We start from the raw sequence: 27,522 nt of genomic DNA, 5'->3' as shown, positions 1-27,522 counted from the left end.
TCCTCTTTAGTCTACTTGTACTAGTCAGAGTGTCACTTACGCCTTTGATGACAACAATGACAGCTGGTAGAGAATGACAATAGAAAAGTGGTTGGTGGCTGAGGCGCCTTAGGTTGGACTAGTGTCCTACATGATGACAGTGATAAAGTTCTGGCTGTCAGCAGGGTATCACCACCCCCAAAGGGGTACAGACAGAAGCATCTGAGGCAGATGAAGGAGGAAGCGGCAGAAAAGCATCCAAGAAAGATCAGAAAGATAAGTTCAGAAAATATAGCCTGAATAATTTTTATGATTCCTTTATATTAACAGAGCTTAATTTTTTTTTTTTTTTGGTGATCTGAATGACCATTAAAAGCTCTACAGTTTGGGTCAATTTTAAGTAACTTGAGAAACTAGAGATAAGTAGCTTTGCGGGGGTAAAAAAGAGTCTAGCTGAGTCCTGATTGAAATATGTAATGATATAATTGAAGATCCAGTCACATCTTGCTAATAAGGAACAATTAGAGCTCAAACAGTTGAAACCTGGAGATATTTTATTTAAATGCACAAATAAACCTCTTCTCATATCATTTTTTTCCCAGCAAGAATGTGGATACACTCATTTAACCTTAAGAGGTAATACAGTGACAACTTTAAACAGTGTGTGGTAGATTTTTTTTTAATGATAGTGAGCTATACACATGTATTGATATTTCCGCTTCCTCTCTCTACAGTGCTCATTATCATGATACTAAAAGAATGTAAATGTTGTAAAGCCTTACTAAAAAGGAATGAGGTATTTCATTAATTTCTTCATAGAGGGAACAAATCAAAAGCAGGACAGAGGAGCCTGCAGCCTAGAACATGCAGAAGACCTGTACAAAAAATAAGCCCAGCACAGCTCCTGTACTATTCCATCTCTGAGAGGGCATAGAGGACAGAATGAGCAAGAGAGGGCAGCATGGAGCTGAAAGCAAGTGATTCACTGAAGTCTACTTCGTTTTTTCTCTACAAAGAAAGAAAATAATGCAATCAGCAAAGCCAGGGCAAACAAAATCTGTCAAAGAAATTGTGGTCCAAATATGAGGTGCATTGATTAAGACATGATTAGAGAAATTGTTGGGAAGTGAGAAAGAATTGTAAACAGAGCTCTTTTCCTTTCATAATAAAAGGAAAAGAATTCCTTTTCCTTTCCTCATAATAAAAATAAGAATTCCACAGACACTAAAGAATTAAAGCCATGAGGCAATAGGAAAAATACAGGAGAATGTGTTTAGGGCTTTGGGGTAAAAAAGGCCATCCCAAAAACTATCCATAAAGCGAAAGCCAAAATGGATCAGTTAAACTTGATTAGAATTAAGATAAAATTTTGAAAGGAGAAAGAATGTGGAAAAAAGCTAGACAATAAATGGTAGCCGAAAATATGTGCAACATTTGTGAAGCAAAGGGCTAATATTTGAAATTTTTTTTAGAGATAAAATAAGGCAAATAACAAGATAAAATTAGAGCAAAGTATATAACCAGGTACCTTGCAGAAGACGGATTTTGAAGTTGTTCAGTTTTCCCTAGTGCAAACAATGCTGCAGTGAACACCCTCTTACACATCTCAATGTTCACATGTCCAGGTGCTTCTCTTTAAGATACAGTGCAGTGGATTACTGGAGGCCAGTGTGCACGAGTTTTGGTTTTTTTGTTTGTTTTTCATTGTTTTAGCATTTAGGGTAATGCTACCAAATTCCCCTCCAAAATAGCTGTGTTAATTTATACTCCTTCCAACACTGCATCTGAGGGTCCATTTCCTTGTATCCTTACAGGTTTTGCCTCTTTCTAATATAATGGTTGAATATAGGGTCTTGCTAATAGATTTTGTTTTCCTTGATTACTAATTTCTGCACTGAGTGGATGATTATTTCCTCTTCTAAGAATTATTTTTCTTGTTAGGGTATTTGCTACCTGGATTTATCTTGTCGTTCTTTTACAGTATTCTGTAACTTGTTCTTAGCCTTTAAAATTTTTTTTTGCTTGAAGCAGAATGGCTATCTATCACTCATAATCCATCAAGAGAGGGTGGCATATGCATGTTATCTAGAAAAACAGAGCTAACCAAAAGAATAACTCCAAAATGAAATGATGAAGAGTGGCTGCCTTTAGGATAGTGAAGGTTAGGACAGAAAACTGCTCATTTTTATGATAAAACCCACTGGGTTACTTGACTTTTTAAAAAAATATTCATATATTCATTACTTTAGATTTATAAAACTGTCAATTAATGGAAAGAACAATCAGCATATGAAAAAATCCTGGATATAACTTTTATTTCCTGTAAGAAATTAACCCCATCTAAGCCTCAATTTCCTCATATGTAAAATAAGAATAATAATGCCTACATCATAGCTGTGTTAGGACAATGTCTAACCATTATTGGCCTATTTTCTCTTCCTTCTCCTTTCAGTAACTTGATCTTTCTTTTTCAAATAATGTTAGATTGCCATTCAACTTTGTTAAATTGACATTGAATCATCACATTTATTCATTACCTACTGGGTATAAATTAATATTTTTAAATGCTGTGTGTGTAATTTCCCATCAAGGACATTACAATGGGGACTTCCCTGATGGCACAGTGGTTAAGAATCCACCTGCCAATGCAGGGGGCATGGGTTTGATCCCTGGTCCACGAAATCCCACATGCCACGGAGCAACTAAGCCCATGTGCCACAACTACTGAAGCCCATGAACTCTAGGGCCTGCATGCCGCAACTACTGAGCCCACATGCTACAACTACTGAAGCCCACATGCCTAGAGCCCGGCTCCGCAGCAAAAGAAGCCATCGCAATGAGAAGCCCGCACACCGCAATGCAGAGTAGCCCCCGCTCAACGCAGCTAGAGAAAGCCCACACAGCAATAAGGACTTAACACAGCCAAAAGAAAGAAAGAAAAAGGACATTACAATGATGTTGGAGATAAATGATACAATTGCATTATAGATTCAAACCAGCACTTTGAACCAACAATAAGAAAAATAACATAAGAAAAATAACCATACCTATATTTATTAATCACTACAGGCTATAGGAACTCATATTCAACATTAGAGGGGATGCTGAGATGAATAAGACATGATGCATGCCTTCAAAGCGCATACATTTTAGAAAAGAAGATACAAGGCAGATGTTAAAAAGTACTGTTAAAGATGAGCAAAAGGAAATGCTTTGAAAAAGGGAAAAAGCGGGAAATTACCTATCTGTAGAAATCTTGAAATGGTAATAAAAGCCATTTGGGAGGGCCAATATGGATAGGAAGGGTTTTGTTAGCTAGAGATGTAGGAGAAGCAAATGCTCCAGAAAAACAGTGGCCAGAAAGGCTTATAGCATGTATGGAGAATGGTGAGAATTCCTGGGTTGCACGGTAGGAAGAGGCAGTTGGTGATGACACTGAAAAAGGCTGCTGCTGAATTGGAGCACCTGTATGCTTTGCATGTGGACACCTGTCTTTTAGGCCTGTGGGTGCCTCTGCTCCCTTCTGTGGGTAACAGCAGAGTTATTTTCTTGAGGGTGCTTCACTCCTCTTACCTTGTGGTCCAGTTAAGATTATAAATAATGTTACCATTCATCCCTCTCCCCAAGAGGTAGACATATAACCCCACGTATGCCAATTAATCTGTCACTTGGGAATCTGAGTCTTGACCAAGGAGGCACATGGACCAAAGGACTGTTGGAGCTAAATCAACTTCAGCACCTACATGCAAAGGTTCTGAATCCCACCATCAGAATCTACCCACTTTCTGGTCCTTCCCAAGGCCCCACTTCTCCTTTACTTTAGTAAGCCCCTTAGTATCCTTACAATAAACTTCTTGTTTGTGTGTGTGGGGGGGGGGGGTAATAAAGGTTTTGTTTTTCCTTTTGTTTTGCACAACTTAATCAGAATCACCTTCTGTTGACCATAAGCAAGAAGTTCCAACTGACAAACATGTCTAATGGATCTGAACATAATTTGCAAACGAGGAGCAGTTAAAATTTATTGAAGAGTAATATGATAAAGATGCAATTTAGGAAAAATTGAAGTAACAAGGAATTAGAATCAGAGTACAGGCAAGAAGAAGTGCAGTGTTTTGTGGAATTAAGAGGACTATGAAGGAGTAGAAGGCTATGAGACTTTATGGAAATAAAAATAATATAGTTTGGAGGAATGAACACTAGACATTATTATAAAGAAACCTGAATTTGAATGCCAGTTCCTGCCCAACTTCTGCTTGTTTAGGCAAGTTTCTTACACACACTGAACCTTTATTTCCAAATTTTTCATAATGTGGACAGTAATATGCCTTCACTGTCATGTTCTGAGGATTTAAATCATAGTATATGCAAAGTGCTGAATGTCATTTCTGTCATATAATAGGTGCCGAATTAATTAGTTCAAAAATTCAGTAGGACTTGGTAAATGACTGTATTTGACATATGAAGTAAGAGGCAAAGTCAACATTGACATCAAGCTTTTGAATCTGAGATACAGTAGATGATGACAACATTCAGACCAGGAAGAGAAGTTGGTTTGGAAGTGGGTGAGTATGAAATAGTGCTTAAAATAAAAAACTGAATTTTTAGCATGTAGTTTTTTTTTTTTTTTTTTTTTTGCGATACACGGGCCTCTCACCGTTGTGGCCTCTCCCGCTGCGGAGCACAGGCTCCGGATGCGCAGGCTCAGCGGCCATGACTTATGGGGCCAGCTGCCCCACGGCATGTGGGATCTTCCCGGACCGGGGCACGAACCCGTGTCCCCTGCATCGGCAGACAGACTCTCAACCACTGCGCCACCAGGGAAGCCCTAGCATGTAGATTTTTGAGATAACCAGGGAATCATTTTTTTCAAGACTTAAGAGAATGCTGAGGCTTAAAGAAAAGAACTTTAGAGATCCTTGTAACTGGAAAATTGAATGACACGGTAACCAGTGAGTGACTACAAAAAAAAAGAAAAAGAAAATATTGATGGTGAATTCTAGTATGTGCTTATATAAAGGGAGAGTGAAAAGGGAGAGTAAGTAAAGGAGACAAAAGGGAGCATAACATCATAACAGCACAGAAGCCAAAGAAAAGACTTGTAGAAACAGGGTTTTCATACTTCACTGACTCAAATGTCTCAAATGCTACAGAAAGGACAGGAAGTGTGGAGATTAAAAGGAATCCATTAAATTGTCCCATTAGTGAGTCTTCTTAGAGATTTGTTTCAGCCAAGTCATTAAAGTAGAACTAGATGTCAGGGACTATGAGAATAATGCCTCTTTTATGTATCAGAAGTTGTTTGGGGAGTGGCATAGGGTATAGTAAAAAAGGAAAGCAAAGGAAAGCTGCCCACAAATACAATAATCAGTACTGGAATAATTAGAACTGATCTGAGAGTTTAACAGCAATTATACAGTTTAATGTAAGCATCCAAATTAATGTGTGAACAAATCCTACAAAAAGAAAAGGCATTTAGAAGCCACATACTCCAAATGCCAACACAGTGATTCCATTATATCTCTGCCAATGTTCACAATATTGCAAACGTTTGTAATTTTTTAATGATTAAAACATTTTTATGTTAACAATAAATTCAAAATAAACCACATAATCATAATCTTTAATATTGGAATTTTCTGATCTTGGTAAACACTGGAAATTAAAGACATATATTTACAGAATTTCCAAGACAGTTAATTCATTTCTTATGTCAGCTTTCTCTAGAAATAAACTCCTTTCTCCTTCCAAAGACCCCATCAGGTTTCTTTTCATCATGATAGCTCATTCTTTTTTTCCATATATATATATATATATATATATATGGAATATATATGCATATATATGAAATATATATATACACACATATGCATATATATATATGCATATGTGTGTATATATATATTTAGCTCTCTGTATGCAACATTATATATTTAACAATGGGGTCATTTCTTAAAATTCATATTAAATAATGCACTTTATATTTCGCTCATTATAAACTCTCAAAAACCTGCAGGGTAACGGAAGAGATGTTAGCAATCATCTGTTCTGAACTGAGGAATCAGTGAATGCATCAGCTCTTGTGCAGGACTTCTTGGTGTCCCTGCTGGGAGTGCTTGAACTAAACCCTGACACTGGGAAAGAAGGTCCCAGGTTGTCCTCTGCGTCCTTCCATGGATAACCATGGACTGAATCCACAATTTGCATTTTATTACCTATATGCATCTGTTATTTTCCTTGATAAATATTCAGAAGACAGCAAAACCAAAAAAAAAATAAAGGTAATTTATAACAATACATAGAAAACTCTCAAACCCCATTTAGAAACCTGGTCACATCCAGTTACTTGCATGAGCAGTTACTAATTTTTTCTGAGAGAAAAAAAAAAAGTGCTAGATTTTTAGATACATTGCTATGAAATTTTCTAGAGAAGATGAGTAATTATTTTAAATAAGACTCCAAGTTAAGTGTTTTCTTTTTCTTCTTTCTCATGGCTAGATCCCAATACCCTTGTGAACTGAAATCTAAAGTATTTACAAGGAAGTTGGCAGTAAAGCCTAGGACTGAGTTCTAGTGTACACTAACAAAACAAAGGAAAGAATTCTTAGCTGATTCAAAAATAAATAAAAGTTTTTGATTCTATCATTGGGTATTTAGGGCCAAAACAAAGTATTTGCATTAGCAATATTTTTAAAATATCAAATTAACAGAAATACCTGATCTGATTAATTTTATTTTCTTGTTAACTTCTTTCATTCACTTACCTATTCATTGATTTAGCTAACTTTTATTTTGCACTTAATATATTCTAGATAAATGGAAAAGTACAGAGAAGGGAAACATGCTGTCCAAAGGAGTTTATTATTAGGAAAAAATTCACAAAGAGGAGCCTAATGAAACCAGGTCTGGAAGAAAAATAAAATGACATTTCCTTCCGCAAAATAGGAATACAACTTTCTTCCTTGTCATTGCCTCTGTCTCCTAAATTCTGGTGAGAAAAAAAGAACAATAACAAAAATAATAATAATTAAATCTTTGTGAATACTCAGTGTATGCCAATACATGATTTGGTCACTCTGGTCTCATGAACTAAATTTGTACAGTAAAATTTTATTTATGTAAAACGTTTTATACAAAAAGCTTTGGCAGAGAGTCTCTACTGTGAGGTCCACCAGCTTGTGGTGACACCATGCTTTTTGATGCATCAGGCGTTTTGATTCCACAAAGAAACCATAATTATGTGAGTCTTTAACCTAAGACCCAGACAAGTACCTCTTAACACTGAAAAGCTTTTAAAACACAAAAATGTGAAATTAAGAGCTCAGGTTTTCTGTGCACTCCCCCATCCCTGCTTACCTACGTCTCCATTTCTGTGTTTGTTTTATCTTTAGGATAATAAAAAGAACAATGAGTTTAAATTGTATATGTAATGAAAAGAAATTAAAAGTAAGGAGAAAGAGGGTGTAGGATGGGAATGTCTAAGACAAGTGTTGGCATTGTGCAAACAATGGAATGATTTTCTGGGAGAAACAGCTCTGTCAGTTTCCTTTCTTATGGCAACATTTTTAAAAGTGACATGCACATAGAGATGTCTCCCTGGACAGCTTCCCTGGTCTGTGAGTGGGCCCTGTTCACCACTTCCTATTCTCTATGCAGCCTGATGATGATAGGCCTTGGGTTTAGATTTTCAAAATCTGAGCTCTGGGCTCATGTCAGCTCACTAGTGAGTCCCTTTTGTTTCAACATTTAGAAGAACACCTGTATTCACTTCTCAACCAGGAAGCACAGAGGCTGTGCTGGTAAGGAGGCATGGTTCAAGAAGTTGCAGGTAAACTGTAGTCTTCCATCCTTCTGACACATGGGTGGGAATTCACACTATGGATTTTTTTTTTTTTTTTTTTTGGCAGTACGTGGGCCTCTCACTGTTGTGGCCTCTCCCGCCACGCAGCACAAGCTCCAGACGCGCAGGCTCAGTGGCCATGGCTCACGGGCCCAGCCGCTCCGCGGCATGTGGGATCTTCCCGGACCAGGGCACGAACCCGTGTCCCCTGCATCAGCAGGCGGACCCTCAACCACTGAGCCACCAGGGAAGCCCCTGAGACATTTTTGATTGTCATGACTAGGGAGATGTTATTCACATCAAGTGATTAGAAATCAAAGATCTTGGTAAACATCTTACATTGCACAGAACAGTCTCCCACACAAAGAGTTATCTGGTCTACAATAACAGTGCCAAAGGTAGAAACCCTGAGTCAAAACATTCAGTACAATGTCAAATAGCAGTAATGAAATCAGGCACCTTATATTGCTCCTGGATTTACTTATAGTATCAGTGATGCTTGTTTTTTGGTTTCTAAAAATGAGCTTTATGAAATTTTAAAAGTTTTCTTCTATTCCTAGTTTGCTAATGTAAGTTTGCATGTTTGTATTTTAACCAAGAGTGGGTGTTGAATTTATTATTATTCCTGTAGCTGATGAGATGGTCATATGATTTTTTTACCTTAATTTATTAACATAGTATAACAAATAAGCAGATTTCTAATTTTTGTCTAAACTCATATCCCTAGTACAAACCTTATTCACTTCTCTAAATGTATTTCTGAATTCTATTTACTTGTTTTAAAGTCTAGGTTTATTAGCAAAAATGACCTATAGTATTTATATTTGTGTTTGTGTGTATGTATATAGTCTCATACAGCTGTGTGTTCATATTCTTTAAAACTGTGATTTGGAAGTTATTTGAACTTTTTAAAATGAGTTTTTAAATTGATTTCTTTATGCTATAATATTATAATATATGCTATAATATTCTATGAATTGAAAGATTGCTATAACATGAATGACAAAGTTCTCTGAGGGTTGTTTCAATTTACTCATAAAACTATTTGGTAATGGTGCTATTTTTGAAGATAAATAAAAATAATATACTAGAAAATACATTGTAAAAGGCTGCTTCCAATGTTTCAATTAGATGCTTTAATTATACTAAGACATTTAATCCCCTTAACAATCCTATGAGATACTTGCATTTCCCCCATTATACAGATGAGATACCACTGTACCCAAAATTTAGTAACTGTTTTTAAGAAGCTTTGTCTATTCTATTAACTAGCCCAAGTATTCAAATTCTTTCATTTGAATCCCAATGACAAACAGCTGTTGGGATTTTCTGTCTGGAGACATCTCTTTACCAAGTTAAGGTACAAAAATGTGACTTGAACCAGATTTTAGTTAAATTAATTCTTCCAAAGTCCTAGGTTCCAGATTTGGCTATGTCACTTGCTAGTTGTAAGATCTTGATCAAGTCACTTCCCCTATATGATCTCAACTTTCTCATGTGTAATATGAAGCAGCATGAGTAGATGATGTCTTGCGGGCCTTCTAGATACATAAAATTTGGCAGGTTTTCAACCAGTGCTTTGCTATAATAGCTGTGCAGTGACAAATATTTTATAAATGGACAAATATATGAGGCAGGTATGCAATGGATTCAACTAAAGAAGGCCTATGTATTACTTGGGTAAGAATTTTACACTTAGTCAGAATTCCAATGTGGCTTAGAAATCAAATATATTATATTATTAGAGCAAGAATACTCTTTTAATTCCCAGGCTAACTTTCATTCTTTGCTAGTGTTTGGCCAGAGAACTGCTCTGTGAAGAAATCTGAGGTTACTTCTGGACTTGGTACGAAGTAATATCTGTCATGGGCATGGACTGTGAGAGCAGTAGCACATTGTCATTTATTTGCCATCTCTACCCCAGATTTGTATCTGTCTATCATCTATCTATCTATCTAAATACATACATACATACATACAGCTTTCGTAATATAAAGGTCACATATTGTGAGTGACAACAGAAAGCAAAGAATCTTCCCTGTGAACCCCTGAAAAAATAAATAATGAGCCAATCCTGGAGAGAGATTAGCCTAATGTTTACATGTTAGTAAGAGTCATGATGATTTACAACGTGTTCACTTTTCAGCAGAAAAAACATTCTCTTTTAGCAGCATGCTACAGAGTGCCTCATTCTGTGATGGAGTCAAAAGGTAATTCTCTTTTTCTAGCTGTTCAGCCAAACATAAATATCATGCTTAAAAATATCATTTGATTTTTGTTACTTTTTTTCCGGTACGCGGGCCTCTCATTGCTGTGGCCTCTCCCGCTGCGGAGCACAGGCTCCGGACGCGCAGGCTCAGCGGCCATGGCTCACGGGCCCAGCAGCTCCGCGGCATGTGGGAAGCCCTGATTTTTTAATAGAGAAATCTTCAAAGAGTTCTCTAGAATTCACTCTCTTAATCAAATGTTTGAGGAGGAGAATTTTTTTTTTCTTGGAGATTATGGTTCTTGCTAGAGTAGAACTTTCATGGCTTAAAATGATAAGTAGGGCTTCCCTGGTGGCGCAGCGGTTGGGAGTCCGCCTGCCGATGCAGGGGACACGGAGTCGTGCCCTGGTCCGGGAGGATCCCGCATGCCATGGAGTGGCTGGGCCCGTGGGCCATGGCCGCTGAGCCTGCGCGTCCGGAGCCTGTGCTCCGCAACGGGAGAGGCCACAGCAATGAGAGGCCCATGTACCGCAAAAAAAAAAAAAAAAAAAAAAGGTAAGTAGTAGCACTATATTAAGAACATATTGATTGCTAGGGTTTGAATAAGGATTATCCTTTTTCAATACCTATAATTAACTACCTTCCAAATGTAATACTAAAAGTATGAAATGTACTTCACATTTAATTAGAGCAAATTTTTCTTTCTTTCTTTCTTTCTTTCTTTCTTTCCTTCCTTCCTTCCTTTCTTTCTTTCTTTTTCTACAGTGAATAGATGAACCTAGTTCACTATAAGCTCATAAGTACTGTTTTGAAATGTACAACTTTTCAAAAGATAATTTATGTGAGACATCAAAGGCAGAAATAGTAAATATACACATGTACATCCCAGTGTTGTACTTTATTTTTCATACCTAAATCCTAGGGTCTATATTTAACTATTTGAGAAAAGCAGAAGAACAGAAAGAAATGAACCCAGTTGCAACTCATCACATAAATAGCTTTCCCATAAGAATGTCACCAATTGTTTAGTTCCTTTGTAAAGCCAAGTTAATAATAAATTATACTTTATCGCAGATGAAATTAACATAGAAATCTCAGTTGTAATCATTTTCAAAAGCGAATGAAATATTTCTCTCACCTGAATATTGGTAGCAACTTAATGGTGAGAATCACTAAATCGGAATTAGAATCAACTATAGTTTTAATTATGTGTAAACAGTAATTTATCTAGAAAGGTTTGAAAATATGGGATTGTTGCTAAGTATATATACAGATGGATTGTCCATATTATGAAGAAGATATGCCTACAGCTGATTAGTAAAATCAAGGTACCAGGTGGGGCCTTTTAAGAGAGAGTATAAACAGAAAAGGAAAGAATCCTTTGCTTTGAAATGTTTTGTGGCTCTTTGAATTTCTTGGATTAAGTTCCATACTACTTACTGCTCAAAGTTCTATAATATCTAACCTCAGTTTGTCTAACATTAGTTCCCTACTCAAATATGTAAGTCTAATCAAACTGATCTGTTCTTTGTACCCTAATCAATTCATGTATCAGTGTTTTACTCTGAGATGTCTCACTATCCCTATCTGATTTTATAAGTTTCATCCTTTCTTTAAGGTCTATTGCCAAGAACTGTAAAGGATCTCTACTTAAAAGCTAACAGGTTAGTCTACCAGAGTTTCCTGATGAAGTTTTATGACAGTTTTATGACAGAAGACATAAAACTCCTGGGTCAGAGACAAAGCATAGCAAGCTTATGAACTTCAAGTTTGCACTGGTTCTCCTGGCCCACAAATCTCATGAAAGCAACATGAAACAACCCAGGTGGATGTTATGTATTCAAGGGTTTGTGTCACAGCCAAGGAATTCAAGATTAGGAGACCTGAATCTTTTACACTGGATGCAAACAAGCCTGCCCAAAATCTTCCCCAGAGGGAAGCATTATTTTTACCATATTGGACAGCCTTCTGTTCTGCAAGAAAAGATACACTATTTCTACCTTTCATGACTGTTTAGTATACAAACATGCTTGTAAAGATAGTTCAGAACAAAAGTTGTTTGTATAAACAGTGCCTGTGCTCATAAGACATGAAAAATGAATGAGACCCATGTAGAAGTACCTCCCAACATTCATTACTCTCATGAAGCTTACCATTATGACCCAAGTCCTGTCCCCACTACCTTTTCTGGACTTCCACCTAACATTTAGTGCATACTCTCACATTTGTAACTTATCATCAGAGTGTACTTAGTATAATGCTTGGCACCTACTGAGCATGTAATACATGTCAGCTATGATCATTTGCTTCATTTGCTTCATTTGCTTCATTCTGGGTATATGGCTATCTCACAAAAGAGAGAATAAATCCTTTGATGGTAAGAACAGAATCATTTTAGTAAGCTCAGGGACTAGCATAGGCAGAAAGATTATATACCTAAGTTCTTCAGAGTCTCCCTCTAACTGAAACTACTCCCAAGATTCTTAAACTGTCTTTCTAAAAGTATGTGAGTCTAAAGGACAAATACTTCCTGCTCCAGAATTAGGCTCCCTTAATGAATGATGTCAAAATGTTCTACTGCTCCACCTTCTGAATGATTGGATGCCTTAAGTTCACCTGGCTCTCTTGGACAGTGGATAGATGTCAGCTCTCATTTTATATACGCCTAAACCCTTTGGTCTGCCAAGATTTCCTGGATTTCTGACCTTAGATACCTCACTATCTCACATATAATCCTGAATTTGTCTAGAAATCATATCCTTCCACTGTTACAGAGCATGTTAACATCTTTCTGGATGCATTCTGACCTCACTAGACTTATTACACTCTGGTTCATAATCAACATTTAGTGAATTGAGTTGAATTATCCATGTCCTACCAACAACTGACCATCTCATTTTTCCTACCATCTTCAGATTTCCTTTCCAGCAGCAATATAAAATGGTGCCTAAGAGTTCAGGCCCTGGGTATTATGCTTGGGATCATATTTTGTTATTGCCTTCTTATGGCTCTTGGGTAAGTAATCACTCTGTACTTTCTCATGTATCAAAGGTAGATAATATTCCTCATTTCATTCAGTTGTTATGAGGTAATATATCTAAAGCCCTTAACAAAGTGTCAACACATGACAATTGTTCAATAAATATTAAGTATCATTGCTTATTATTATTGTTGTTGTTATTAGTATTATCATCAATCCCTGAAGAACTTGGATTATGACTCAAAAAAGTGGGCGGGATACTATTCACATGATTAATCAAATAATACAAGTGATAATCCTACCATAATGTCAATGCCCAGGAACCCAATTCAAGCCAGAGAGATTGCTTGATCCACTGAGATAAAATTCTGCTGCAAAGATGTTGGAATTTCCTTTTGCTAAATGGATTCTATTTTTGAGACTGGTCCAGCAGAACCTTTGTGATACGTGTATCCCCCTACATCATTCTCTATCCCTCTATCAGGTGTGCATGATTTTCTGAGAAATGACTGCTGTGAAGAATCTGGAAAGGGACCAGAAGCAGTAATGGTTGAACAATCTCAAGAAGGAAGATAGAAGTTAGACATATTCTAGGAAATTAAAAAGGGAAGATGGTTTCATAACTATCTTCAACATTACAAATGGTAATCATCTCTCCTCAAGATGGAAAGAGGAGAAAATAGGATTAAAATATAATCAGAGAAATTCAGGTTGTTTATAATGTAGTTTGAAAGGAACCACGACTCAAATCCCACAGCAGAGAAGGAGGACAATAAGGAACTATAAAGATATCCTGGAAATGTTTATAAATTCTGTACATTATCCACCTCTTTCTTATCTCTCAAAAGCCTCCGATAAATGTGTCATTATGTATGCAAATAAGAGAAACTGTGCCATAAAAAATAATTATTTTCTTGTTCATAGTTTTAAGTACTATTAATAATTGAATCATTTGAAGTATTCACATAGGTCTACTTAAAATAAAAAAATATGAAAATAATGTAAGTAGAAAAAGTCATACACTTAGTAATTAAACTCTTACTTTTTTATATTGCCCTTGATTGAAATCAAAGCATTACTCAAAAATTAATAAATGAGTTAAATTTCTGAAATGCAAAATTTTATTTTCTGTTCGTTTTTTATTGTTTTGTGTGAAAGACAAGACTATTGAACAAATGCATTGCTTGTGTCCAAATACATGTCTGAAACAAGGCCTATTCTTGGTTTATATCCCATTGAGAGAATTGTGGCCTCATTTTCTCTTTCACATTATTTAATATTTGGTTGCAGCCGCTCTTTGGCAGTAGGTAGGGTATTTGATAATTCTTCTGTGTTGCATAAATATCTTTACTTCAAAGAGACTGCCTGTCTATATCCCACTGGAATTATTTCAAGCCAGATGTCTAATTCTGTCCAACATCTTTAATGTTTTCAAAATCATCTTGGGTGTTGTTAATGGGGTATCATTAGGTACAGTTTGAAACTTTGTAATGGGAAGTACATGAATTCAGTCTGTTTGTGCAACATGAGTTCTTGCTTCTGAAGTCTTTGGGGGTTTTCTTGTATATACCATTCTCTTAATATCTTAATTTCTTCTCCAGGTGACTTAATTATGTAGTCATGGTAAATATTATCTTTCTATTTGACAAATATTTATTAAAATACTAACAGAATCCAAACATTGCACAAGCACTGTGATAAAATGAGATGCCTTCATCATAGATGCTATGATACAGTTAGGAGGAAAAGAAGCACTGTAGAAATAAATGCTAGCACAAAAGAGTTCAGATACAATGGGCCATGAGATCCCAGACTTGGGGGTTCTAAATATTGTTGGGTGAGAGAAGAAACATTTTGATTAAGGCCTCTGTGTCCTAGAAGCACAAGGAAAATAACTCCAAGAAGGAAGGCATGATTAAGCAAAAGTATAAAAGGATGATATGTTTTTTCCAAAAGCAGAAAGTAACACTGCATCAACTGAAGGGAGGTTGGGAGAAAAAAAAAACAAGTGTAATATGTTGAGGCATCTGGCTTTATCCTACAGAGCAAGAAAACTATTAAAATTTTAAAACAGGGTGTAGCATGGGCAGATTTATATTTGACAAAGATAAATCTGAAGGTCACAGGTTGGACAGATTATATGGGAGATAAACTTAAGTAGCCATATCAGTTAAGAAGTACTTGAGTCACTACCCTGAGAGATTGAACTAGCACTAGAAATGGAGAGAAGAGAAATAATTCAAGAATAGACTATTCAGAAGCTATTTCAGTTTAACATCTAACACACAACCATAAAAAAGGCTCAATAAATTCCACTTGAAAAAAAGAAAAAAAATTAATGCATTAAAAATAGATTTCAAATTAAAATTGTCAGAGCTTTGAAGATAATGGAGTCATATTTTATGTTCTTACATATTTTCTTCACCTTTTTCCTCTGTATTGAAAGCAGGGCTATTTCAAATGTATTCATATTTGTAGATTTATGACGGGTTGGTAGATTTGTTGTTTTTTTTTTTTTTTTGGTTTTGAAATATCTGTGTTGTAATAAGATGTCCCTCAGGATATCTGGGATTATACTGCTTAGTCCGATAGCCAATGGCCATGGGCTTTATGTCTTCCCTTTTGCTGATGAGCCCATTCCAATTCAGTGAAGTCCCAAGAACATTTTTGCATTTCGGGTTTGGGTCATAATGGGAACAGAAATCTGGCTCTATTCCACAGCTCCTCCCATGCTACCAAACAAGAGGGTGTCAAGAAACTGGGTAAACCAAAATCCTAGGAATTCTTACAGTATGTAATAAAGAGTGAGAATTTACTCACATCAACACCAATCACCTTTACCCTCCTCTCTTTTTACTGATTTTCATAGGCTCTTCTTACCTTCAAAGATATAACTTATTTATTTTTCAATTTTAGGAAATTTAACTTTGATAAAATACTTCTAACTAACCTACAGCCCATTTTCTACCTGTCCCAATAATATCTTTATAGAATTTGTTTTCTAGTTCAAGAGAGATCCAGGATCTCATATTGTATTTAGTTGATGCATCATTTTAGCCTCCTTTAATCTGGAGCAGTTACATTTAGCCTTTATTTTACATGACATTGATATATCTGAAGAATATAGGGCAGTTATTTTATAGAGTGTCTCTCAATTACAGTTTGATGTTTTCCCCAAATTTGAATCAGGCTATGGATTTTTGGCTTGAATATGACATTAGGCATATTATATCCTTAAGGTATCACATTCCAAGACATATGATATACATTTGTATTTTACTTGTGATGTTGTTTAAATGACTGCATTAAGGGATTATCCAGTTTCTGCACTTACAGTTTGTATGCATTAATATAATTTGACTTTTAGAATTAATATATAATTTGGAGACTATGTAAATATCCTGCCCTCATCAAACTTGATCCTCCCATAAGATGCTGAATTTGATGAATTTTTGCCTGAATCAATTTTTACTATGATAATTGTAAAATAGTGATTTTTTCACATTAATTACTTCTTTCATATTGATTAGTTGACATTTCATCATAAGAAAGAACTTTCCCTCACCTTATCTATCTTCTGTGTATCTATTTATCTATCATCTTTAATTTAAAATATCTAAGTATGGCTTTATCAGTGTGGACTCATGGATTCTAATTATATATTGCATAGTTATTTACAGCTGTTAAATATTCATTGTAAACCATGACTTTTATCAATTAGAAAAAAATGTCTTTATTTCATTGAGTGTTTTTTCTCTCTCTCTCTCTCTCTTTTTTTGTTTTTGGCTTATTTCTCCTTAGTCTGGTATCTGCTTTCTTATTGCTTTCAGTTACCCAGTATATCTTTGTCCATCTCTTTATTTTTAGCCTTTTTGATTTAATTGGTTTCAGGTGTGTCATATATACATAGAGTTAGGTTTACCTTCATGAGACAGTTTGAAAATCCTTTTCTTTGCTAGGTGAGTTAAGCTCATTGATAATTATAGATATGATTTGCCTCAATTCTGCTGCATCATTTTATGCCATAATTACGGTGTGTATTATATTTACTGTGTTTCCCCTCACTGTTAGTTGTTTTCCTTGCTTCGTTATTTAAGAAGAGTTATACTTTTCTAAAACTGTGATTACCTTTGTATTATACCTTTACTAGTGCCCTGAATTCCTCCTTTTAAAATTAATCTCTTTTCTATCTGCATTGCCAGTTTTAAATGGCATTCCCCTCTTCAATAAATGGTGCTGGGAAAACTGGACAGCTACAGGTAAAAGAATGAAATTAGAACACTTCCTCACACCATACACAAAAATAAACTCAAAATGGATTAAAGACCTAAATGTAAGGCCAGACACTATAAAACTGTTAGAAGAAAACATAGGCAGAACACTCTATGACATTCATCACAGCAAGATCCTTTTTGACCCACCTCCTAGAGAAATGGAAATAAAAACAAAAATAAACAAATGGGACCTAATGAAACTTAAAAGCTTTTGCACAGCAAAGGAAACCATAAACAAGATGAAAAGACAACCCTCAGAATGGGAGAAAATATTTGCAAATGAAGCAACTGACAAAGGATTAATCTCCAAAATTTATAAGCAGCTCATGCAGCTCAATATCGAAAAAACAAACAACCCAATCCAAAAATGGGCAGAAGACCTAAGTAGACATTTCTCCAAAGAAGATATACAGATTGCCAACAAACACATGAAAGAATGCTCAACATCACTAATCATTAGAGAAATGTAAATCAAAACTACAATGAGGTATCACTTCACACCAGCCAGAATGGCCATCATCAAAAAATCTACAAACAACAAATGCTGGAGAGGGTGTGGAGAAAAGGGAACCCTCTTGCACTGTTGGTGGGAATGTAAATTGATACAGCCACTATGGAGAACAGGATGGAGGTTCCTTAAAAAACTAAAACTAGAACTACCATAAGACCCAGCAATCCCATTACTGGGCATATACCCTGAGAAAACCATAATTCAAAGTAGTCATGTACCACAATGTTCATTGCAGCTCTATTTACAATAGCCAGGACATGGAAGCAACCTAAGTGTTCATTGATAGATGAATGGATAAAGAAGATGTGGCACATATATACAATGGAATATTACTCAGCCATAAAGAGAAATGAAATTGAGTTATTTGTAGTGAGGTGGATGGAACTAGAGCCTGTCATATAGAGTGAAATAAGTCAGAAAGAGAAAAACAAATACTGCATGCTAACATATATATATATGGAATCTAAAAAAAAATGGTTCTGAAGAACCAAGGGGCAGGACAGGAATAAAGATGCAGACGTAGAGAATGGACTTGAAGACACGGGGGAGTGGGAAGGGTAAGCTGGGACGAAGTGAGAGTGGCATGGACATATATACACTACCAAACATAAAACAGATAGCTAGTGAGAAGCAGCCACATAGCACAGGGAGATCAGCTCGGTGCTTTGTGACCACCTAGAGGGGTGGGATAGGGATGGTGCGAGGGAGATGCAAGAAAGAGGAGATATGGGGATATATGTATATGTATAGCTGATTCACTGTGTTATATATCAGAAACTAACACACCATTGTAAAGCAATTATACTCCAATAAAGATGTTAAATAAATAAATAAATAAATAAATGGCATTCCTTGATATTTACCCAATACTTATATTACAATTAGTGTTCATATTCTAGTTTTCTCTTTTCCTTTCATTTCTTAGTTGCATTCTCCTACTTTGTGAGAAATATGTTTATAAACAGATCTTCCCCACTTTCCTATAGGGTTACATCTGATAAACCTATCATAACTTGAATATATCGTAAGTCGAAAATGCATTTAATACACCTAACCTACTGAACATAGTAGCTTAGTCTGGCCTTCCGTAAATGTGCTCAGAACTCTTCCATTAGATGACAGTTGGGCAAAATCATCTAACACAAAGCCTATTTTATAATAAAGTATTAAGTATCTCATGTAATTGATTGACTACTGTACTGAAAGTGAAAAACAGAATGGTTGTCTGGGTACAGAATGGTTGTAAGTGGATCAGTTGTTCACCCTCGTGATTGCGTGGCTGACTGGTAGCTGCAGCTTGCTGCCACTGCCCAGCATCAGGTGAAGGGAAAAGATCAAAATTCAAAAAAGTATGGTTTCTACTGAATGCTCTTTGCTTTCCCTCCATCATGAAGTTAAAAGGTCATAACTCAAACTATCCTATGTCTGGGGCCATCTGTATTATTCTTCCACCATGTCCTCACTCCTTTTTTAGTCTTAGATCTAGATCTAAAATTAAATATACTAAATACTTACCATTGTTGAGTTTTTCCAGGATGGAGCTCTTCCTCTAATAGATTTCTTTAGAGGGTTTTGCACTTTTAATATTTGAAGAACAGATTGGCTAGACATAAAATCTTTGGCCCACACTACATTTTCTTGAGTTTCTTGAAAATCCTTCTCCACTATCACCTTGCCATGGCTGATGTGCTCTTGAAATATCTGGTGACCATATTGCTTTCTTATTTTTATAAATAATTTTGTCATTTTTCCTGTAGGCTCTAAGAATGTTTTGTCTTTAAAGTCTAATAATTTTACCTTGATATGTTTTTGAGTAGTCAACCTGGCCCAAGCTTTTCCAGATACAACAATGAGTTTTTTTCAGTATGCGGACATAGATTTAATTTTTGCTGGAAAATAGTTTTTTGGATTATAGTTAAAAATATTAGTTTCATTGTTTTGTTATTCTTCTTAAGAGATTCTAGTTCCAAACATATAGATATTCTTTTCATGTCCTCCATTTTAAACACTTTTTTTTCCTAGCTGTTATTAATTTTCCTCTTTTTAATGTTTATATTGGTGGTTATTTTCCTTTTCTTTCAATGTCCTTTATTAAATTTTCATTCAGTTTTATTCTCCCTTGAGTACCTTGAATTTTATCCTTAATTTTTTATATTTTTAAGTTTTTTTTAAAATTTCTTTCCTGAGTTTTCTGTCAACTCTTATCAAACTTCACACTTTTTTGTTTTTGCTTATTTTTGCTCTTAATTCTTGAATTTAGAGTCATTTTTAAAAAATATACTTGATTTATTTAATTCATTTGAGATTGTTTTGTGATAGATTTGTTCTCCATTTGACTGGATATTTAGAAACATTTTTAACAGATTAAAAGCTTTCTGTTTTGTTTTGTTTTGTTTGAGTAGTTTGGTATGGAATTGCTCTGATTTTTTTCTATTTTGAGGTATTTGTGGACAGGGTTCCTATCTCATGAGTGCTCTCTTCTGCTAGTATAGTGACATGTAGTTTCATTAAGGGTTGGCATTGAGGATGGATTGTCTTATTTTGCGGTTCTATGCTGCTTCTGCAGGGCCTTTAATTTTTCCCTCTTCTTTTTTCTTTCAAACACTACCATGCCTTGAAGGGGCATCTCTTCTCTCCCATTAGCTCTGAGTCTGCCTCCAATGCTACGCACCTCTAGGCCCCTTGCTCTAGACTCTAGTAAGTCTCTGATCTGTGTCCAGGATTTTGGCACTTAGTGTTGGACTTTCTCTTCCTGGGATTGACTTTCTTTCCTGAGCTTTGTCTACATTTTCATCTTCCCTTTTCTATTCACTACCTTTGCTCCATTTAGATTCCTCTTTCTCTGCATTAATCTCTGCATTCATAAGCTTGCAGCCCTGAAGGGAGTTCCAACAGTAACTGTTAGAATTTTGTTTGTTTCCCTACTCACTTTTAACTTGAAATTTACAATATTCTCTGACTCCTGTGAATACTGATATTTTTTATATGATTGTCTCTTTAAGCTTCTCCACATGCACTATTTACTTACATTTTTATATGTTTGAATCAGTAATGCATACTGAATTTTTATTCTGCTTTTTCACTTCGCTTTATATCATAACAATTATCCCATGTTTTCATAAACTTTACAATGCCTTTCCAAGTTTGAAAATTTTTAAAACATAGTTTTCCATTACATAAATAATACTGATTTAGAAATCTTACAAAGTATGAAAAATAACAATGAAACTGGAAAAGAGTAATTCCATCTCTCAGAGGCAAACACCAGTGACATTTAAATTTTTCCTTTACAGGATGTTTTTCTACACAGATTGATAGTGATGATACTGTACCTATAATTTGGCATACTGCTTTTTTCATTTATCTGTGTTTCATAATTGTTTTCTATGTAATTTAAATTATTCATAAACATAATTTTAAATGTCTTCCTAGTATTCCACCATATGGACTTTCTCCTAATGTTGACTACAATTTTCATTACTGATAAAGACTCTACAATGAACATTTTTGTGCATAAATTTGCATCCATATTTCAGACTATTTCCTTAGAATATATTTCTAGAAGGGGAGTACAAACCCACTACATCATTATTACTGAATACTAAATTTTGATTCATTCTCAATTGCTTGGAAGCATGACTTTAAGTGCCCTCCTATAAAGGCATGGGTGGTAAGTATACTTTTGCAGTATGTACATATCTGGAATTGCTTATTCTCGCCCTCATATATGATAAGTAATTTGACATAGTATCAAATATTGATCCACATTTTAAAAATTTCCATACTCTACATATGTTGCTCCATTAACTTCTGTCACTTAATAATGCAGAGACTCTTAGAGCAGCCTGATTTTACTCCCTTGTGTACTATGTATTTTTTCCACCTGGATTTTTATCTATTAATAACTCATGAACTTATATCTCTAGTCCAGAGTGCACCTCTGAACACCAAGGACATATATGCAATAGTTAAGTTACCCTTTCCACTCTGATATCACATGGGCATCTCAGTTTTAACATGGATCTCAAACTTAACCAGCCTCAAAAACAGCACTCTTGGTCTCCTCCCACACCACACAGAAACACACACACATACATAATGCAAACCTGCTGTACTCCAGCACACATACCTGATCATCCATCTAGCAGCTTAAGACAAAAACCTGGATCCTCAGTTTCTTACTTTTCCTCATATCCTACATGAAGTATCTCAATAACTATATGAATCGTGCCTTCAAAGCATAACACATGTTTACTTGTCTCCATCTGCACTGCTAACACACCTGTCAATTATATCTTACCTAGAATGCTTCAGTAACTTCTTGAAAGACCTCCTAGATATTTCCTTATTTTCCATTCTTCCACAGCAGCAAAGAAGATCTTTTGTTAAAAAGTAAGTCTTATTTTTGTCAATCCTGATCTTAAAAATCATCCAATGGCTTCCAATAGTAGTAACAATAAAATCCTAAATCCTCACGCTGGCTTAGAGGGTCCTAAATAATCTTTTTCCTTCTCTGACCTGTGACCTTCCTCTTTCGCTTGCTCAGTATAGTCAAAATATACGTTTCTCCTTTTAGTTCCCGAAATATACCAGCTTATTCCGATTTTAGGATCTTTTCAACAGCCATTGTTTCTTTACAGAATGTTCCTGACTATTCCTGTTCCAGAGTTTTTTGTTGTTGTTCTTGCTTGTTGTTCTTGTTTATTGTTCTTGCTTTGGATTAAAGGCTGCTTTCTCAGAGGGGCTTTCCCTGACCACTCAACTGTAAGTGACCTCTAATCACATTCTCTCACATCACTCACCTATATTTTGTTCATCGTAACACTTATTAATATTGATGCCCTTTTATTTATTTTTTTATCTTTTTGTTTATTTTCTGTCCTTCTTATCATAAAAGCCAAAACATTTCCATATTCTTTACTTCTATATCCCCAGAATCCAGAATAGTATTCTATAAATAAATTTAAATACAGGAATGAATATTTTCTTTACGTTGCAATGTTATTATGTTGACAAAATTTATCTAAATATATTCCCTGACCTCCACATTTCTTAACTGTTTCATTAGCATTTCATCTCTTTGTCCTATTCCTCTTCTTTCTCAGGGACAATTTTTTCTTCCTTGTCACTGACTATCTGTTATGTCAGTTTTAATCTTTCTTACCTCCTATGCAGATTGTAATCTTGCAATTCCATTTCCAGGCTCCCTTCATCCTAATATTTCCTTCTCTCTCCCTTTTCCCTTTATCTTGTTGATTTTAATTTCAGCTTGATCTTTCAATATTTATTTCTAGCCCTATTTCATCCAGATTTTCATTTTTTCAGCTACTGAGAATGCCACATTACTTTGTTATTTTTCATCTAACTACCAAAGAAACATTGTTTTTGATCTTCATAATAATGTTAGCTTGTTCTACAATATTTTTGTGAGCCTCACAATGTGTGTGTATATGATTGTTTACTCATTCTTAAACTAGGGAGAGATTTAGCTAGACTCAGTGTTTGCCCACACCAACAAAGTGGGTATATAGATTTTTCTTTGCTCTGAGTTTTTTGGTTGGATAGCAGGTAAGTGTGTATAACTCTGCCCAGTCCTTCCTCACACACTTTCTCTAGTGTAGATGTGTTGAGCTAAGCATTGATGTTGAAGATGAAAAACTAAATTTCCTAATACTTACTGCTTCCAGAGCTCTTTCTCTTTCCACTTCCATCTTCAATACTTGATTGTGAGGATTATGCCTTCCAAGATGCAGTGTATCACTGACCATATCCCTCTCCCTCTGTCTGCCCAGTTGCTTTATCAATATTAAAATGTAATTATACAAAGACAGAAACTTACAGGTATTTGGGTGTATTGTACTCTGGCTGCCTCAAAGGGTAGCACACAGTACTAGAATGATGGCTGCTCATATTTCTTGTGCGTAAAGACCTTTATTTATTCCGGAAAAAAAGCATGACAAAGGGCAGGGGAGTAATAAAAATTGTCAATAATTTCAGATGAGGCAATCTGATGTGGGCCACTAATAAGACACTTTAATCCAGTTCTTCCCCAGCCCTCCAGTTAGGGTAAAATCCTCCCAACTTTTGGCGGTTGGTTGCCTCTTTGTCCTAATTATCAGTGTTGTGGGTTTGGATATTTCATTTGTTTGTTTTCCCACGTATTTTAATAGGAAATTGAAAGAAACTATTTTTGGGCGTGCCAGCCTGAAAAAGTTTTAAACATGAACCCCTCTAGCTATTTCTTAGACAAAACAACATTTCCAATTGTTTTCATTCAGATAGTGCTTTACTGTGGTGTAGGCTGTACACTTAATCAAGAAGAAACATCTTCTTCAGGAAAGAAACATCTCTGCCTTAACAGAGAGATGGGACCTGCCAATTGGTAAAATTAAAATAAATCCAGAATAGCCAAGTATCTAAAATCAAACAACTACAATAACACGTTTATTATGAACTTCCCAGAACATCTTATAGATTCACCTTTGAGGAGCTTGTGTTGCTCATATTTATAACATGAGTAGTTCCTAGGATAAATATACGTGTGTGTGTGTGTGTGTGTGTGTGTGTGTGTGTGTGCGCGCGCGCGCGCGCGCGTGTGTGTATTTGAAGAGTCTGGCACTGGGCAAAAGGCATATATGTGATTCCTCAGGCCTGACCACAGGCAATTACAAGGCTTTGCCTGGCAGGCTTCATGGGGAAAGCTGCCCTCCCCACACGAGACTTGGTGCACAGCCAGTGCATGACAGTTCTCTAGAGAGAGTTGCAGTCAAGGACCCAGGTTCTCCTGGACCAGCCATACTCATACATATATCTTCATTCCTAACTCAGGCACCTCCATTCAAAGGTTTCCTTATCAGGGCCTCAGCTGAAGTACTTTCCAGTACCTCCATCAAGACCATCTTATTGGGGTGCCTTGGCTGAGGCATTTTTCCTCACTCTGACTCATTACATTTCCACTCCTAGCCTTTCCATCTCTCCTTCCCCCTCCTCCCTGGGTCAATATAAATGCAGGAGGCTTTTGGATGAATCTCAAGACCTTCTAACCATATTCACCATTTTCTTCTACATTTACTAGCCATTCTCATTCCTGGAATCCTCAAAATCAGATGAAGTGTAAGTAACATTTGTTTACTTCTTTTATTTTCCTTCATTGGGATTAGAATCAGCCATTTGTCATGTCCATGATCTTCTGAAATACTAAATAATCCCTGCATGGTAGAGCATAGTTGATACTCTAGAAAATGGTGTCATTCCTCAACCCAGAACCCCCATAAAAAACACCTCCTACTTCCCCTGATGCTACGTTCCTGTGTAAAAATGTTCACATTTGATTCCTGTATACTCTCCAAACTTATCTACTACTTACTTCTTTTGATACAAACATAGGGAACATCCCATATACATCATGCTCAGTAATGACTCTATACCTTTGCATATTTGTTCCCTCTCCCTGGAATACACTATCTTGTATTGTAAAAAGAAAACCCCTGCTTCAAGTACCTTCTTAAGGGCTACCTTCTCTGAAAGTCATCTTTGACCTCTATCATTAGATTTAGGCTGCCTTTATCATATTTTCATCCTGGAGTTTTTACACCACTCTACTGTAGCAATTATAACATTACAGTATAATTATTTAGTTGCTTCTTGACCCCTGTGTGCAGTAGCTATTTGTATAAAATGTGCCTGAAATTTCTCTTGGCATATAATGGATATTTAGTGAATACAGTTTAAAAGAACAAATGAATGATTCTCAAAGATAACACAGACAGAAACTAATTAGGCTAGAGTAGTCCTTATTTTCTGTCATCCATTAATATTATATCATCTGCCCTGAGTTTTGGCTGAGAGTCTATCTTTTCCAAGCTCTAGCTGTGAATATAAATTTTAAGTTATATTTGTATTTTTAGTAATTTATAAAGATCTAAGTTTTTAAATTTGGGGTAAAGAAAGCATATTCATTGAGTTATTTAGTATCCAGTAGGGACAGACAAATGGACAAAATTATATAGAACAATACTTATGAGCACTTAGAAATTAATAAGAACATGTCTGTGAAATTATTTCTTAAGGTAGTTAGAACATGAGGTGACATAATTCATTTTTAACCACACAGTACATGTATGCAAGTTATGTAATACATGCTAACAATGATAATGTGGGGTTATGAAAGTAGTTGGACATTTGTATCATGGAAAGATATTTAGGTAAATGGTTTTGCTTTTAAAATGGGTGTTTTAGAGCAAAATTCAATCATAAATAGGCAAGTCAATGATTGGTTGACTAGATTTAAAGGGCAGCTCTCTACTCTAAATGTAGCAGTGCCTCAGGACTCAGCTTTGCCTGAATGAAGGCATCCAGGCTGTGGGGTGCAATTTGAAATGCCTGGATTTTACAAAGCTTTGGCTGAGAGCAGAAGTGATTCTTTCTGAATAAGCAATGTAATTTGCTAGTACATACCAGAGAAACATGATATTATTACTCGTATTTCCACAGCAATTTGTTTTTCAGTGCAAGAGTGATCCTTCCCTCATGCTTACCAAAAAGAGATAAGAGAAATAAAGATGGCTTCTGCCTTCTAGACAAAGAGTATTGACTGTTCAACAAACCAGTAAGGATGAGTAAGTGCTAAATGGAAATCATAATAACACGATGATGATCTCTCTGGACAAAAATCAATAGAAAGGGAATGGTTTTATAAGAGATATACAATGTTATTATTCTAATACCTCAAGCCATAAAGCTGAGGCATTTGAGTGTAACATGACATATTAGCTGAACTGACTGGGAAACCATGGTGGCCAAAATGATCTCAGTCATTTCTGACAGTACATATCTCACTACCTCCTCACCTCCTCCCCTACCCACATACACACAGGAATGAGCTCCAGCTACATTTCCTTTCAGTTCCTCAATTTGTTGCAATTCCTGAACTTTGTTCTCACCTCAGGGCCTTTAACCTTGCTGTTTCTTATGCCTGGAACATCAGTTACTAGCTATTTGTCATCGTTCAGGTCTCTGCTCAAAAGCCATTTCCTGAGAAGACTTGCCAAACCACTGTACCTAAAAAAAAAAAAAATCTACACTTTATCCCTTACCAGTATCTGTCTAGCCCATTCCCTTCTTTGCATTTACTCCATAGCCTCTCTGTGGTTGTTTTTGTCTTTGTTTATTGTCTGTCTCCTGCCTTGGTAGAATGTAAGCTCTATATTTTATCTTATTCAGTATTGTCTTTCCCAGACTCCAGAACTTTGTTTGGAATATAGTGGGTTCAAAATAAATACTTGTTTAATGAATAGACAAATATCTTTTAATAACTGATTTTCCTAGTATATGTCTGTAATCTTTTCCCCCATCAGATTGCAAATTTCTTGATAGCAGGGTTAGGACAACATTCCCTTCTTCTGCCCCTTCTGCCTACAGAAAACTGTACAGTCTAGCTCATCCCTTTAAATCTTTTCCATTTCTGATTACTTGAACAAATATTAACTCTCTGTGGATAAAGAGGCTTGCTATTTTAGAAGTGTTTGTTGTTTATGTTTTTGTTTTCTTGGCCATTGGTTGGCCACATTTCTCTGTGGGCATAAGACAGATATAAGATATTATTACTAATTTTTTCTCTTTCCTCTATGCTATTCCAGGAACAAAGTTACTATGTAAAATTAATCTTCCCCAAAACAGAAAATACTGTATATAAGGAAAATATTCTTTGCTTTTCAACTGTACATAGAAACCAC

Source organism: Grampus griseus (assembly GCF_964374135.1).
Source record: "Grampus griseus genome assembly, chromosome: 15".
In the NCBI taxonomy this organism is placed as follows: domain Eukaryota; kingdom Metazoa; phylum Chordata; class Mammalia; order Artiodactyla; family Delphinidae; genus Grampus; species Grampus griseus.
This window is presented reverse-complemented; position numbering follows the sequence as displayed.